Consider the following 17,107-nt stretch of genomic DNA (forward strand, 5'->3'; position numbering starts at 1 on the left):
ACTTTAATATTTCTATGCTAGGTTAGACAAGCCTATTAAACAATATAGCTTTCCAACTCTGTGTTTTGATGTGTGATAACCTTATTGGTATTATGTGATCGGACAACAACTGATATTTTTAGCGTGATGTGGCCGCTTTCTATTGGTATTTGGTAAGAACTCTTGACCGGACTTATATTACGGGCATTTTAATCTGGATTTTGATAGTGTGTCGTGCATTTGTCATAATTTTGTAGATGGAATTGGTGATAAAATTTTTGAAACTTCTAGAATATTGTAGTAGCAGTTGTTAATTTTTGACATTGCAAGATGACTGCTGTATTTTGTATTGCTTGACACGTGTGATCACTTATTTTTTGTTTGACCGGTCGGGATGATTTTGTAGCATTCTGAACACCTGGGTAGAATGGCATTTAGTCATAGTGTGCTTCAAAATGAGTTTGTTAAAGGTTACCAATAGTGAAATGTGTACTTGTTTGGCACAGAACGCAGAAACCTACTTTGGAAACATTAAATTTCTTTGTCGATCAAGCTGTCTATCTGATTTTACATGCAATTGGTTGTTGATCGACATTTTGCTGTCCAAACACAGATTGAAAAGCCTTAAAAAACTGGTAGTTTACGGAGTAAAATAATAATTATTAAGTGATGTAAAATTCTTCGTACTTACCCAGAACCATAATTTACTTTGTCAGTTAGATTATTTGTTTTTGTTAATTTATAACCTTTAGTGTTTTGGAGTGTTTTTTTTTATCTTTGGAGGCAAAAGTTTGAGTCGGGTAGAAAACTTTCTTTTTTTTTTATTTTAGAAATTCTTATAAAAATGAATATATTTGTTTGCTAAATTTTTTTGTGTGATTGCTGTGAGACTGCTGAAGCTAAGCTTTTCTTAACTGGATTATATGTTGGAAAGATGACAAAGATCATTGATTCTTCTCAAGAGATTTGTACATTATAAGATTATAAGATACGATACAGACTGATTGTTTAATTTTCTGTACGACAAGTGTTTGTATAATTTAGCTCAAATGTGACTATGCAGTTCACATGTTCGAAAAAAGATGTGAACAAAGTATGTAACTTTTGTCTCCTTTGGGTCAAAAGAAAAACGTTATCGGTTATATTTTAAAATCTGTTGATGGAATTGTTCGGAGGATATGTTTCGAGAGGATCTGTCGTGCCGACGAAATTTTATTACACTGGAAGAGTAAAAAGGTAAGCAAATGCCATATGAATGTTTCTTTTTTAAATTCTCCACGTTATACAATTCTTGTCAAGATTAAATCTCTTTCCGCGAGTATTTGTACTGTAACTGATGCATAGATAAGTACAGTATTGGAATGTAATTGTCAAATGGTTTGTTATCTAGTTTTTGATGTAGTTGGTACACGAGAATGTATGTGTTTACAATACATTTGATATGTTTCCAGACCTATCTGTTTGTGCCAACCACATCCTAAAAAGATAATGACTGTTTTTACGTGTTTTATTTAGATCGATAACTATCTTGGATTTGGGCCTTATCCATTTACAGGGTTAGATCAGTGTAAACTTACGATAAAATTGAACTAATTAATCATATTTAGAAAATATTCTATGCTAATTTTTCAGTTATTTGTATAGATTGCTGCAATGATGTGATATATTACTTCAAGTGTTTAACTACTGTTTTTTCAGATGTTTGAATCATGATAGAATTTACTTTTGCTACAAATGAGAAAGAAGGAAATACATAAAGAAGGAACCAACAAAGAGAGTGAAGAAAAGAAAAATTGTAGTAATATTTTTCATTGAACGAAGAAAGAATTTTATTTTGGAACCAAAAACTGAATTGTTTATCATTGATATCCGTGCAAAACTAAATGAGAACAGAAAAATATCTTTAATTGTGATTAAAATTAATTAAGTTTTAGCTTTTAAACAAATTTCAATTTATATTTTATATTTATTGCAGTAAATTTGACAAAAGTGATTGCATTTAAAAATATATATATATATATGATCTAATTTTTCTTTTTCTAGTTTTTGTTCAGCTGAGAAACGAGGATGGCATGTTTCGGTGCGAAGTATGCAACAAGCAGTTTATTTTTGAATGTGATCTAAATTCTCACATGAGCACTCACAATGGAGAAAAGCACTTTGTCTGCAACATATGCCAACTAAAATTCAGTTGTAGGAGCAGTCTGCTCTATCATTCGAAGATTCACTCGGGTGAGAGACCGTACACCTGCGAAGAGTGCCAACGCAGTTTCAGGCAGCGGGGGCATCTGATAAACCATCTTAGGATACACAGTGGAGAGATGCCGTTCTCCTGCTTGGTTTGTTCCCGGAAGTTCAACCAGAAATCGAATTTAACCACTCACTACCTCAAGATGCATGCTGGAGAAAAGGCACCGCAGTGAGAACCGTGTATCATCCACCTTGGAAAGGGAAATTGGACTTTTGACTTACATTTGAACAGGCAAGAAATGTTTTTTTGTGAAATTTTTAGAAATTGTTGCAACATAGAATAAACTATTGTTTTTTAAACAGATGGAAGAGTGTAACATTCGACTTACAAATTTTTTATAAGAAACCAGAAAATTTTATATTTGACAATTTTGTGTTTAAGAAAAATAAATTGTTAAATATATTACATGACATATTCTAATATTTAATTATTATATATAGTGTTCCCTTTGAATGCCCCTAGTTTTGTGGATAATTTTGGGAAAAGAAACACGAGTTTAGTACCATAAACAACAGTAATAGAAAGTACATCTAAAAGTTAGTTACTACATTAAATTAATTCATTTCCATGTATGGTCTCAATATTGCATTTATGTTGTTTGCTCTGTACTTGATTTTAGGCCATGTCTGAGCTGGCACATTAGGAGTTAAGCTATTAATGGCATCTGCAATTTTTACACTTGAGGCTTTTGCTTCTAACACTTCTGTACTTTTGTTCTTTGCGGGCACATCGCATGATCCTCGACGTGCCCGCGAAGAATGTTCAGAGAGTTGATATAAGGCAATTGGGTGGATCAAGAAATGAGGCTCCAGTGGTCTAGACTGCATGGCAGTAGCAGTCCTTTCAAGCTTATGCACACAAAACTTGGAATATTGATCAATGTTTTCCAACACATTCCCATATCTGAAAAAATGGATGTTACGAACAGTTTGAAACTAGGGACGTTTGAGGGGAACATCCATATTACAGTACAGTATTGAGTAACAGTTTTAGAATACTCACAGAAATTTTTACATTATAGATATTTAAATAAACAATATCAAATGAAAAATGATTTACCAAACATCCATTTAACATATTCATTGCCACTGGTGAAGAAAAGATGATTGAGACATAAGAAACTTTTATTTCAATATACACTAGAATCTGCTTATTGTAATCAATTTGAGACTTGCATTGATGACAATCATGGACGGATAACATTAAGTGGATTTAATAAACTATGCTTAAATTGATGGAAATTCTTGCTTTATTGACTGCGACATTAAAATCACATATAAAACTGTTAAAAAATGCATAACTTGAAGATTTATTATTATTATTGTGTTGGGTTTTGTGAGTTATACTTGGTTGATACTGGTGGCAGTGTACTATGCTAGACCAGAGTCAGGGCATATTAGCCAAAACAAAACAAAAATTAAAAAACTGTATCAGTGTGTGTGTATGTCTGTATTTAGGAATTTCCTAACATCACATGTATTCAATATTCATATATTCATGCGTGTGTTTTGTAATTGTGAGTTTGGAATAAATATGTCTATAATGTATCTGATTTTGTTGTGTTTGTCAATGAGAGTGATGTCTGGTTTGTTGTGGTAAATTGTTTTATCTGCGATTATTGCTCTGTTGTAGTACATTTTGTGTGTGTTGTTTTCCAATACTGTCTGTGGAATGTATTTGTAGTATGGTTTGTGGATGTCTAATAATTTGTGTTTGTTAGCAAGCTCTTGGTATACAATATTTGCTACTTGATTATGTCTATGTAAATAATCTGTCTGTGCCAGGAGCTTGCAACCAGAAGTGATGTGTTGTATAGTTTCTGGCATGATGTGACATTTTCTGCATTTATGACCTGATCCTGTATGGCAATTATGAATCCTTCCATCTCTCCAAAGAGGCATCCCTGAGCTAACTAGCTGTTTGATGCAGTTTCGTCAACAGAATTATGGGGCAGATCGTAGGGATGCCTGCCATGGAGTGCCTTTGAGCCCACAATTGCTTAATAGTGTTTATGCTATTTATATGTTGTGAGTGTAAATTTAATGGTGTGTTATTTGAGTCTGCTAGAGACTGCTTTATGTAACTATTCTTGCTTTTTATAGAAAAAACTCAGTGTCTGTATTTGTTTGTAGTATAGGTTAACTGTGTCAATCAGGCCACATCCGCCATCTTTACGTGGAAGGGTTAGTCTTTCAATGGCAGATTTAGGATGATGATGTTTATGCTTAGTAAATGTTGTTCTTGTTTTTGTTTGGAGTTGCTCAAGATCTGTGTGAGTCCAATGTATAACTCCGAAAGATTATGTGAGTACTGGGATGACATATGTGCTTATTGCTTTAATTGTGTGTTTTGCATTTTAACTCTGTTCTGAGAATAGCATTTAACCTACTTTGGTATTCTTTAATTAATCTTTGCTTTATTTGTGTATGTTCTGTTAGTTTGGCCTGTTGGAATCCTAAATACTTGTAGAACTTGGCCTCTTCCATGGATTCAATAACGTCTCCATTTCTAATTGCAAAATCTTTTTCCTTCAGGACTCCTTTTTCTATGTGAAGTGTTTTGCATTTGTCTAGGCTAAACTCCATTTGTATGTTCTTGTTGTATGAATGTGTGATTTGTAAGAGTTGATGAAGTTGTTTTTGTGTGGATGCATAAAGTTTTATGTTGTCCATGTACATGAGATGTGACAGTGTAAACTCTGTTGTTTTTTCATGTCTGATATTGTAACTATATTGCGTGCCGTTTAACATGTTGGATAATGGGTTCAGAATAGGGTTTCTCAAATGGGATCCCGAGTGTTTTTTTAACCCAGGAAATATCCCGGGAAATCCTGCAAATTTCTTAAAAGTTCACTTTTTTCTTATTTTGTGTTAAAGTTGAGGAAATTTTGCAAATAGAAAGTATAGTTAACTCATAAACCATCAAAACAGTAGGACAATCTGCAAGGGGGCCATAGAGCCAATTCTCACATATAGTTGTGAGGTATGGGGCCATGCTGTTGCCAAGACCCACATCCACCGTAAACGCTTCTCAGCACAATGGACCGCAGCCATTGCAATTACTAAATCCTATAGGACAGCCCCAAGGATGCCCTATTAGTTATTGCAGGGCTGCTTCCTATTCACCTGACTATCTTATACAGATATATTAAGAACTTCTTCATAAAGATGATCACAGCAGACATCAATCAAGATCAACTCCGTAAAATCATCTCCAACCTTAATCTTTATGCTCTTACTCACTCTCTTGTCAATGAAATTGCTAAGAATGGTGTTGACCTTAACAATATGTAGAACAAACACCCAGCCAGTAGTATCTCTAGCAGCTTTTACCTCAAAGAAGCCTCTATCCCAAATGGCCTCAACTTCTTTACTGACAGTTCTAAAACATCAGATGATGTAGGTGCCTCAGTATGCCTCAATGACTCTTCAAAAAGGAACTTTTGGCAAGCAGTACACAAACTGCATAACAACTGCTCAATTAACCAGGCAGAATCAATCTTCAACTCTTTAAAGTATATTTATACCAATATCCAATGGCTATGGCACAGGACAATCAACATCATTAGTGATAGCTGGATTGCCCTCCATCAAATAAAAAATGAAAATGCCAAACTTCTCATAATTAAAAACAGCCTCAAGCTAATATATGCACTTGAAGACTCAACTATAATAAATTTCTATTGGATAAGAGTGCACTCTGGCAACCTCGGGAATGATAAAGTCGACTACTTAGCCAAAAAAGCTAAGGATATTGCCACGAATTGTAGCCACTCATCACTCCCAATGTCCTATCTCTGCAGCAATCTTTATAATATCATCATGGTCAGGTGGCAGGAAGAGTGGGATAAAAGCAACACCGACCGCATCACTCATGAATTCATCCCTAATGTTAACATTAGGATGCTTAACAAACATCTAGATACTATGCATGCTCTCACACAGATACTGATGGCACATGGTAACTTCAGGGCCTACCTTTGTCATTTCTTAAAGAAAGGCAATAGTCTGTGCAATTGTGGTGTAGAAGGTGATGGACCCCATCATCTACTTGTACTAAACATACTACTCACTGTTCCATCTGAGACAACTGATGGAAAACGATGGGCATCACTGGCCCTGCAATCTAAATTCCTTCATGGACAACAGGTAAATCTACCATGCCTTTACAAACTTTGTACACAACCTTAAACTTATGAACTGCCAGCAGACCAACATAAGCAACTTGTAACTCCATATTCTCTTTGCTGTGTTACTCTACTGCTACTTAGCCTCTACTCAGCCTAGTGTATTGTATCTTGTTTATCTATGGCATCATCGATCTCCTTATGTTCAACCATTATAATTTATATATCCAGTGAAATAAGGTTACCATTGTAGTATGTACTGTACAACCATTGCAAATTGTATACCCTTTGTAACACGTATAACCATTGGTCTATGGTTATCTGCTGTTTTATGTTTAACCACAGTACTGCATATTTCTCTCACAATAAGCATTACCCTGTAAATTGAATGCATTATATATTGACATCTATCAGTTCTTACTGTACCTTACCACCTTTCTCTTGGCTCCTCATACTCTCATAATCTACTCTACTCTACTCTACTTAACCATACCTATTCCTCTTTCCTTCCCAAGGCTATACCATTGAGTCAGGCCTTTCTTTTAACATCTTAATATCCTATACATTTGTATTTATTAATTTTAAACCTACTTATTAGTTTTTTAAATTTTTTCTTATTATGGCATGTCACAAATGGTCAATAATCAATGCATAGCTTATTTGTGGCAGGACTGAAAATTCTTTACTTGTCAGAACCTATAATATCTGAAATAATTGTCTTAATTTTTAACCATGTACAGTAGCTTCAATAACTGCGTAATGCCAGGTTGTGCAAATTGGGGCCAGGATACAAACGAGTATGAAGTCTGCAAGTATGAAGTTTTTCTTTATAAACCTAATTATTAAAGCCAAATGAATTGCTATAAGCTTGATGTTTCTATTAATGCAGTCGAGGTAAACAAATCAAGAATACTAGAGAACAAAAGAAATACTACAATTTTGAAAATAAACTAGAAATGTTTCAGGCTATGGGTGAAAAAACACATAACATCTGTCTTCTCTTAAATGCACTAAACACGATTCCAGTCACATCAATTGGATCGGAAAGGGCATTTTTGGTAGTGGGACTTTTCATTACTAAAATAAGAATCAGATTGAGTGATTGGAGTATTGACCATCTTTGCTTTTTAAAATCTTATTATAAAAATATAATAATATTTTGTATTATGTTTTATTTAAAAAACAAAAATTACTTTTTACATTAGAAGTTTGATCTAAGTTCATTTTTTTTAATTTTCAACTCGATTCAAAGCATTTTTTGTTACAAAACATGCTTTGAGTTAAATTGTTGTATGCAGTTTCCAGCAAACTTTAATAAATTTTTTTTATTTGTGAAAATTTCTATGCAATTCAAAACTAATTTTTAATATATATCTTACACAGCATTATTAATATGATTTTGGAGGTTACAGAACGTATTAAATTACTTTAAAAAATGAAAAATAATTATATCATTTGATTTCATGATATTTTCTATATCAACAAAGAACAACCGCATACCGGGGTGTATAATACAAAATGTTACTCACAAAAACCTTTAACTAGTGCGTAACAAACTTATCAAGCACTACAACATTTTCAAAACCTCTCCTGGGTTCTTCTTCAAGTAAAATACTAGGTGGAACAATTTTTGAAGATGAAAAAAGAACCAAATCACAAGATGAACGGTATCGATTGTCAAATTGTTTCAAAAAAAAATTTTTTTTAAATAATGTTCGATCTTACGTGAAAGAATTTGACATTTGATGCTGTTCGTCTCGTGATTTGGTTCTTTTTTCATCTCGAAAATCGTTCCAGCTGGTTTTTTACTTGAAGAAGAACCCAGGAGGGGTTTTGAAAATGTTGTAGTGCTTGATAAGTTTGTTATGCTCCGGTTAAAGGTTTTTGTGAGTAACATTTTGTATTTTGTATATCTGTAGAATATGTAGCAGCCAACTGTGTGGAACACTGTCGAATGCTTTTCTGTTGTCTATATATGCGATGTGTGTGTTTGTGTTTGTGTGCTTTCCATTGAACGACCGAATCTATTAGTAACTGTTCTTTGTATCCCCTGTGATTTTTGTCACATATGCCAACATTCTTACGGAACAACAAAAACCTTTTTGTTGTTCCGTAAGAATGTGTTTTTCGACATGTTTGTATATTTTGTTTGCAATATAGGATGTCAATAATTTGTAGAGTGTTGGAAGACATGTAATTGGTCTGTATTGTGTGGGGTCTGGTATTATTGTTTTTAGGTTTGATGTAGGTAATGCCCTGAGTAAGAAATTTTGGCATGTCTTGTGGATTGATGATGATGTGTGTTAGGTGTTTAGCTAGTTCCTGGTGCAGTGATATAAACTGTTTGTACCAGAAATCATGAATGCTATCTACACCAGGTGTTTTCCAGTTGTGTGTTCTGTTAACAGTGTAGTGGATTTCATGTATGTTTATTTCAGCACAGGGCATAGTTTGTATGTTGTGCAAGTTTTTGTTCTCCTCCTCGATCCTGCCTGCATCAGCATTGTGTATAACAGCACTGGACCAAAGAGAAGACTAAGTTGTGAGTTCTTTTTTTGTTGGTGTGCCACTGTGCTGTGTATCAGTGTTTGTTTTAGTACTAATTTGTCTGTAAAAGAGTTTTTCGTTGTTTGTAAATAATTTTTGTTGTTGTTTTCGTAGTGAACACGTTTGTATCGTTTGAGTCTAGGTGCTTTGGCTGCAAGTTTTTGTGCATCAATGTATTCTGTAATGTGTGTGTTGTGTTGTTCATGTTTTGTGTGTGTTTTGATTTTCTTGAAAATGTTTTTTAGTTGTTTTTTTAATTTGAGTGTTATGTTGTTTTAGTGTATTGTGTCAGCCTGCCTAATTGCTGTCCAATATCATTTATTTGTGTTTCTATTCTCTGCCAGGCAGGCTTATGATAGAATTGTGTTTTGTGTGTATCTGTCTGCGATTGTATTTTCAGTGTATGGTGTATCAATACTGTGACTGCCCCGGCATAAACTAATGTATGAATGTCTAAGAGTGTAGAAATTAAATGGATGTAGTCTGGTAGTAGGTGAGTGTTTACATAATTTAGTGTTTTTGCTACTACTATTGATGTGTTGATTTTTGGTATTCGTGGTCTTTGTGTGGGATCTGTACCTGTATATTTACTGGATGTTTCCTGAAATATAAGTGAGAGCGTATTAACTAAATCTATGTCTGTGTTATCGGTGATGGATGAGGAAGTGTCTGTAGTATCATTAGTGCTGGTTGTTGTGTATGTGCTATTATCAGTGCTTGTTGCTGGATTATCTTGACAGATTACATGATCTTCATTAATGTTAAATGTTTGTTTCTTGATGTATTTGATCAGCAACCTGTTGTTTGTGGGATAAGGTTGTTGTATCTAATTGTTCTTTTTTGATCAACAACCCTTTGTTTGGTGGCAACGAGGTGAGGATATTGTCGTGCGAATCTACGGTGTAGTTGTCTATATGCCGTCGTGTCTGTTTCGAGTTTTGTGACGGCGTAGTAAATACGGACGATAAACTCGTTCATTTCTACCGTCCGTTTCATTTGTCGACGTGATTTTCCAGCCTTTGTGGTCTGTGGATGCATTGCCAAAGAAACACCAAGGCTATGTTGGTTCTTCACATCTGTTGTGGACATCGCAGTAGCCATGCTTGGGCCGGTGTTGCAAAATGTTACAACCGATAAAAATATTTGTGATTAGAATTAGTAGATTCTGCATTATGAAATATGTACAACATTTTGTTTCATTAATTGCTTTCTAAGAAAAGTTTCCAAATTTCTCAATTAAGTTTCAAAAATCATAAAATTTGCACTTTATTGGAATATTATATATTAATAAATGGACCAGTTTTGAGTTCTTCATGCATCTTTAGTATTGACATTTCTAATGTCAATACTAACATTGAGATAACATTGTACGAGTTTTAAGCTTTAATAATCTTTTTAAAAGACAACGGACTCTTTTTAGTAAACAAAATTTCATAAGATTTCTTTCAGTTACAGTATATTACTTTAGCTTCTTACCCCTATTATAACTATTATTTTTGTTGTTACTACACAGTTAAACTTTTAGAACTTATCATACTCGACTAAACTGACTAGAGGAATTTATTAATTAATTATATACACCCATTTACATAAATACATTAGTTTTTATACATGCAATCACCAATCTAAAATGATTTTTGGGCTTTCTTATGGCTCCTCTTCAGTTAGACAATTTGGTAATTTAAACATTAGGTGTATAACAATCTATTAAAATTAGGACAGATACATAACAAAAGACAGTTGAAAGTTAAAACCAAACTTGTAAAAATTCACAATGTTAAAAAGCTGTTCCTCAACAAGCCGGGGAATCGGCTCGTAATCAGAATTCAAAACACTTTTCTACGCTTTCCTTTACTCCATACCAGGGGTCACCAAACTTTTTTCACAGCGGGTCAGATAACCCAGAGAACGACGGATCGCGGGCCGCACAACCGGTTCGTTCGATACGGTACGGCAAATACACAAAAAAATAAAGACAACATATTTATTTATCAATACACGAACACAATCACTGCAGAAAGATGGTAATCTCTTTTCTTAGAAACTTCATTGCAGGTACCGGTACTTCCACAAAAAGCATCAAGAGTTGCAGAAAGTTTGGGAGTCTTTCATTTCACTGATTTTCCCTAAAATTTATATTATTGTCAGACGCAAAAATCAGATTTTTACTTACACTTTTTCCGTGTTATAAATAATAAATTTATATACGGCGTAGTTTGGGTGTATGAATAGAAAAAAAAACCGTAGAAAATGATTAAATAAATATTTAAGGTTTTAGTTCAAAGGTACAAACTTTATATCGAGATTTATTCACATTTTAAATAAATTGGTATGTTGTTTAGTTTCAATTTTCGTCAAAAGTGTAACACTGGTGTAGCCGCATATACCCAAGGTCTATTGTAAACAGTCAGGACACGCATGGCGGCAGTCGCCGCGTCGAGTCCGCAGTTCCAAGGTTACGGTATAGATTTCGTGCCGTGTACAGCACTCGCAGTAAACCGCACGTTCCTTCGAGCTCGAGTTACAGAATTTCTTTTATAATTTCAAATAGAGTATCTTTTCGTTTAGAGCAGGGGTGTCCAACCCGCGACCCAAGGCAAGTTCCAATGCCGCCCAATAAACGTGTAAACAAAATCGACAAATTTTTAAATATTTATTTCAACGGCATAAACTCAAAAAAGGAGTTTCACAAAACCGTAAACCTTTATACATGTTTTATTTTTTGAGTGGAAAGGAAATATTTTCAAATACTTGGAAATGTGTGAATGAGGAAGGAATACTAAATAAAGCTGGAGTCGTGACTCAAAGGATTATAGGCCCAAATTCGCGGAAAGGAGAGAAGGCCAAAAGATAAAAAGTAGTGAGAAAGGTTAAATAGACCTGTTATGCAAATATTGACCCTTAACTTTCCAACCTTCCTCACTTCTTTATCTTTTGTCCTTGCATTTGGGTCTATAATCCTTCGAGTCCCAACCCCGGCTTTATTTAGTATTCCTACCAGCGGTGCAAGATTTGGCTACCCGTGTTTTAGTTTGGCGTAAAAAATATCGTTTGGCGCATTGGCTACTTTTTGGGCTACATATTTATAAATATATTAGTCGAATAAAAATGCGCTTTAAAAGGTTGTTTCGTCGTTTTTTTTATTAATTAGAGACTCAAATAAAACAAATATTTGTGTTTTTCAAATAAATTTTTGTTTGTCTCCTTTATAATAAACGAATTTCTAAGTAAAAATTGAAAGTGTCTGTAGAAGTAATTTTTTTAAATATTCTTTTTCGTTAAAAAGTTTTAATACTTATTACTATAATCTAGACACGTTAATCCTTAAATATACTCGTATATTTAAGGACTGGCCGCAAGTATATATAATATACTTGTGACCCAAAACTCGACGACTTCTTTCAATGTGGCCCGGAGAAACTAACGGGTTGGACATCCCCGATTTAGAGGTTACTCTGACACACAAATTAAAGGCTTTAACTAAGCGGGTTTCAAAATAAAAAGCTATGTCAATGGTTGGTGTAATAAAGTACGAGGATAAATTTGTTTACTTTTGAAATGCAAAATTAGAGAAGAAATTTGGAGATACCGGTTAAAATAATATATTTAGTTTTCTATATTCACGGGCACTTTTACATTAAACAAATTGCAAACAGGAACTCAGATTAACTCTTAAATCATCGCTCTCCCGGGTCTGTCGGAAAACGAAACAATCGTAATGACCTTTCGCCGTCGAATTTTTACAATTCGGTGCCGAACACCGAACCATTAAAATAAATAAATATACAGTGGGTGATCGGTTAACGAACAAATCGGACAACGAACACTTCGGCCAACAAACATAAAAAGGAGCGACAGAAAATAACGAATACCGAATGGTTTTCTTTTGTCTTCAGATAACAATTCGAAACCTTTCGGACTAGGCCGGATGGCCGAGCGGTAAAGGTGGCAGCCTACCGCTCTGGGGGACCCGGGATCGAATCCGAACGGGTCGAATAATCCCCAGGAATTTTTCGGGGGTGGTCCGTTCGGATATGTCGGGCCCCGTCCCTCACCACCCGGTCGCCCCATTGTGGGCCTGGCCGAACCCATAATGGGCCTACTAAAAGAGGCCCTCTTAGTGCCCACAGGGCGGAAAGAGTTAAAAAAAAAAAAAAAAAACCTTTCGGACTGCCGGAGACGTCAACATCGATGCTCAACTCGGTATATACCGATCGGATAGTATTTCTCCGAACTTTAAAACTCTCCCTTGTAATTTCAGCCTTTTATTTTTCTGACAGAAACAACTTTTTTGTAGCATCTGCGAGACTGTCGGGCGGGCACTCGTTAAGTTTTTCATTGGTTCTTCTTTTCGAAAGGTGAGAGTATAATAGCGAGGGAGTACAAAAATCACATCTGAGAAATAAAGAACATGGAAAAGCTCATAATGGAACCCGGAACGGGTTCCATTATGGGCTTACGACAGTACTTACGGGTCTTACGACAGAGGAACGCCACGAACTCGAATGAAGAACACCGAGAAACTCGGCGAGATAGGTTTTCTTCCGAAAAAGAGGATTATCCGATATCCGCTATTAAAAATCTTTTGACAGTGGGCGGATGTCGGAACAACCGTCTTAAAATGGCATCCAAACCGGGTCGAGGTTAATAAGCTCGAGGATATCTACAATTACGATCCTATTAATTACTTGCGAAAAATCCCGAAGAAGAGAGAAAAGCAATGGACATCAGACAGATTCTTTAACCCCAAATAACGGAAAAAACACAACTAATGAAAATGCAAGACTTTCCAGTTCTTTTGTTTATTTCTGTAACATTTTTAAGTTGGTTGCGCGACAGACCCAAATCAGAACGTGCGAATGAGGCGATTTTCAGAAAATGACAGTTTTCACTTTAACTGGTCGATTTTATTTAAAAATTATGCTAATTTCGTTACTTTCTTTTTGCCAATTTTGCGATTTTTTCCATTTTTGCTCATTCGCATCAAACTGACGCTTCTATTCCGCTTCTAATTAATGTTAGGTTTTCAGTTATAAAATGAAGTTTTTAAATGAATTGAAATAATAGAATCCTTTGTTTACACTTTACACCGAGATGGCAATAGTTTATTTAACACCAACGTTCAGTTAATACCCCGCAAATGATAGAATTTTTGAATAAAAATTGCCGTTTTTGGTGTCGAGTTGTGTAGTATAGTGGGGACTTAACGGGTGAATACTGAAATTTTAGTGGTTTTTATTTATAATGTTAACGGTTAATGGTATCAAATCATAAGATTATAATTGTCTACGTTAAAGTCAATTCAGTTACTAACAAATAAAGATAATTGGTAAAATTAATTTCTATAATACTCACTAAATAAAGCGCTACAAGGAAGTCTTATATATTATTATTCGACGATAAATAATAATAATAACAACTTTGTTGTCTTAAGGAAACCTTGTTACAGGGGGGTTAGATAGAACAATATAAAAAGGCATACAGTTACATTAGTGAACAATACAATCGTGTGTGGGAAAAACCGCTGTGGTAGTAATTAACAATAAAAACAGAAACATATAAATATACAGACTTGGAAAAAAAGGTTGTCGAAATAATTAATTAAAGAATAGTATCGCTAACATTACAATTGGTTAATTCTTTAGTAATTTGGACGAAAAAATTATTTATTTTACACACACACATATATATATATATAGATGATAAATTATTAAATCTGGAGCTAAAGTTTAATTCTTGATTAATTCTTTAATTCCAAAAGATCGAAGAATTTTATTAAACTACAAGTCCGTGTATTTGTACTATTAGCCGAATCATTTATTTGAGATTTCATAATCTTATATATAAAATTCTCGTGTCACAATGTTAGTTACCTTACTCCTCCGAAACGGCTTTACCGATTTCTACCAAATTTGATATGCATATTCAGTAGGTCTGAGAATCGGCTACTATCTATTTTTCATACCCCTACACCATTTTCCCCCTTTCAAAAATATATTTATATATGGATTAAGGCTTTTATGTCCAACAATGGCGCTAACTTCCGACGACCTAAGTTTGCTTTTCTGTGAGGCATTATGCTTTTCTGTGAGAATGGACTGAAGCAGATCATTTTCTATCTCTATCTATATAAATAAAATATAACGTTCGTTTGTTCCTACCGATTCCTTTGAAATTTTCACACAACGTTGCATTCGAATACGCACGTGTTTTTATATAATATACATGTCGAAATTCCCCCCAGTGGGGGGAGATGGACGGGATTAAGGCTTACCGTGAAGAACTCGGCTTCTATTATACTATTTTACGTGCGGTTTTTTGCGTTTTTAATTGCGTTTTAATAGGTTACGTCAACATAATATACACTAAAAAGGGATTTTTCGATATTCCCCAGCGGGAAAAGTGACGGGATTAAGGCTTACCGTGAAGAACTCGGCTTCTATTATACTATTTTACGTGCGGTTTTTTGCGTTTTTAATTGCGTTTTAATAGGTTACGTCAACAGAATATACACTAAAAAGGGATTTTTCGATATTCCCCAGCGGGAAAAGTGACGGGATTAAGGCTTACCGTGAAGAACTCGGCTTTTAATCCCAAAAACAATTAAAAATCTTATATTAACAGGTCTGCGATGAAAACGGGCTCGTAATTCGCAAGGGTATTGTAGCTAAAGTTGAAAACCTTAAAATTAAGCGTGTCGCTGAAGATTTGCATTAGAGATTATTGCATTAAAGATTATTGCTGTTGCATTAGACAAAATGCAAAGAAATGACTGCACAATTAGTGAAGAAATTGAATTATGGTTTGGATAAGTTACATCAGCCAGAATTGTTTTTTGTAACCAATGTAATTTCAAAATTTCAAAATTAAATTCATTAATTTTATACATCTAACGATGATATTACTTTTATAGTGTTCAAAATGATTTGCAACTTGGGATCACTGGAGTCACGCGAGCATCCAAAGATAGATTTGATATGGCTATCGCAGACCATCACTTTTTAGCAAATTTTCTGGACCCAAGATACCAGGGTGCAAAGCTCACGGACAGTATGAAGCGCTAACTGGTGCTACGCTCACTACCCGGATGCTACGCCTTCAGTTTTAAAATACTTGGCAAAAACTAGCCCATTTCCGCAACACGTGTTTGCAGAGTCTGCGTTAACTAATATCACTCCTCTTACACGGAGGCAGTCACTACGTGACAGAATTGACGAACCTCTTTTAAAATTAGTTACACAGCCGCACACGGCAGTGGCTTCTTCGGCGGGAATTGAGAGAATTTTCTCTACCTATGGAGTCGTTCGTTCAAAACTTAAAGTCGACTTGGACAGAAAAAGACAGCAAAGCTCGTTAAAGTTTCCAAGCACCTAAACAAAAACTACTGAGCTTTGTACATTTCTGAAAATGAGAAATTCTTCAAGCTGAAGAAGCCGCTGCTGTCAATCCTGTTTTGGTTTTGTACACGCAAATCTTAAAAATGCCATTTCATAAAGAAACATTTAAAAACGCTGTATTTTATATTAACCCTCGGGGTGCCTGGTGGGGTCTGAGAGGCCCGACTCATTTTCAAAAGTTCATAACTATTTTAATATTTGCGTTAGCGACTTAAGGTTATTAGTAGCTTCGGTTCTCTTCACGCGCTCGCGATCCCCACAAAACTTTTAGTTCGTCGCGCGATATTCTTCGAACAAGACGTGGTCGAATAAGCGCCGGGCCTCACAGACCCCACCAGGCGCTCCGCGTTGCAAAAGTGCAAGTAATATTTTCTGTGTAAAATTCGTATTTTTTGTGTTTGCTCGATTTATAACACGTTTACGTTGTCAGTAGATAAACGCTTAAGCAGCTACTGAGCGTCTGTAAAAAATGATCCAGATTTATTTGCACGGGACATGCGAAATTCCTATGGGAAAAATGCCGAATTCTCAATTTCAAATTTTAAGTGAAGAAGCTTAATTTTTATGCTTTAACAGATAATTATATTAAGTGCCATTAAAATGAACCCAAAATACTTAAATTATAATGAGATTACATCATGATTTCTAGAGAAACACAGTTAACATTTTTGTTACAACAAAAAAAGTTGATGTTTTTTATTATGTAGTCGTGTAAATAAATATTTCACGTAAATCAATGATTGTATTCTAAATATGTCTTAATAAACCTATTGTATATATATATTAACATAACATTGAAATTATTTT

General features: G+C 34.7%; 1 long non-coding RNA gene across 1 annotated transcript; it reads left to right on the top strand.

Moving 5' to 3' along the window:
- The first annotated feature begins 1,221 nt into the window (after window positions 1-1,221).
- Window positions 1,222-3,782, top strand: LOC136968931 (uncharacterized). Its single transcript, XR_010879728.1, has 2 exons — window positions 1,222-1,888; window positions 2,023-3,782. It is a non-coding gene; the product is annotated as an uncharacterized lncRNA (long non-coding RNA).
- Window positions 3,783-17,107: the final 13,325 nt, after the last annotated feature.

Source organism: Centruroides vittatus, unplaced genomic scaffold, assembly GCF_030686945.1.
Source record: "Centruroides vittatus isolate TY-2023 unplaced genomic scaffold, ASM3068694v2 contig_166, whole genome shotgun sequence".
Lineage (NCBI taxonomy): Eukaryota > Metazoa > Arthropoda > Arachnida > Scorpiones > Buthidae > Centruroides > Centruroides vittatus.